Raw genomic sequence first — 996 nt, forward strand, 5'->3', positions numbered from 1 at the left:
ATAACAACAGCAGCAGCCCCCCTCCCCCAACACCCACCCACCCACCCACCCACCCACCGCTCTCCCCCACCACCACCCGCTGCCTCGACCTCACCCACACACTCACCGTAACTACGCTAATCAGGAAGTGACTGTAACCGTGTCAACGAGTGAATATCAACAACAGCAGCAGCATTTCAGCAACAGCAGCAGCAGCAACAACACAATACTAATCAATCATATGTTTTAGACGAGAGACGGATTCCTAGCGGTAGTACAAGCTATGACAGCAGCATGGCCACAGTGACGCACATACGACTATCTGCTTCGTTACAATAGCCATTGTTCACTAAGCCACTGAATGGCATGTTCTCCAAGGAAGCGATGAAGAGGATGGAGTTGGTGATGGTGGTGGGGAGGACGGAGGAGTAGAGGGTGCTGTGCTAACAGAATTAAGCTCTGTGCTGATCCAATGTCAGCTTTTCAGACGTAACGTCTAGCTTCAGCAAGAGTCTGATGCCCTTTGTCTCGTTCAAAAGAAAAAATGCTATTTAAAAATCGTGCACACAAGCCTGGACTTACCTTCCTTCGTTCTACACAAGGACCAATTCAGACCGGCCCAGACGCCCACAGTCTCACGCGTCCGCCTTACCACGAGCGAATGACGTGAACACATAATTATAATTAGTGGAGAACAATCATGACATTTAGATATGTAAGACTAGATGTTCAGTTTATTGACGACCACGTTTCCCACGGCCATTTCTCGCCCTTGCGTCTGCACCTGCTCTCGGCGTCCAAGACTCATATTTAAGATAAGAGGTCAAATGAAAAAGCTTCAAAAATACAAAAAGAATGAAGAAGTAGAAAGACCTGCATGTCTACACACATGCACACACGTACATGCCGAACCTGTAGCACGCATGAATAACACATGGAAACATCACCAAAAAAAAAACGAGACAGGCATTTTATAAAGCTTAGGAATCTGATATATGAATATTTATTTCAAAGGAA

The sequence above is a fragment of the Pollachius pollachius genome (genome assembly GCF_949987615.1).
Source record: "Pollachius pollachius genome assembly, chromosome: 11".
Taxonomy (NCBI): Eukaryota; Metazoa; Chordata; class Actinopteri; order Gadiformes; family Gadidae; genus Pollachius; species Pollachius pollachius.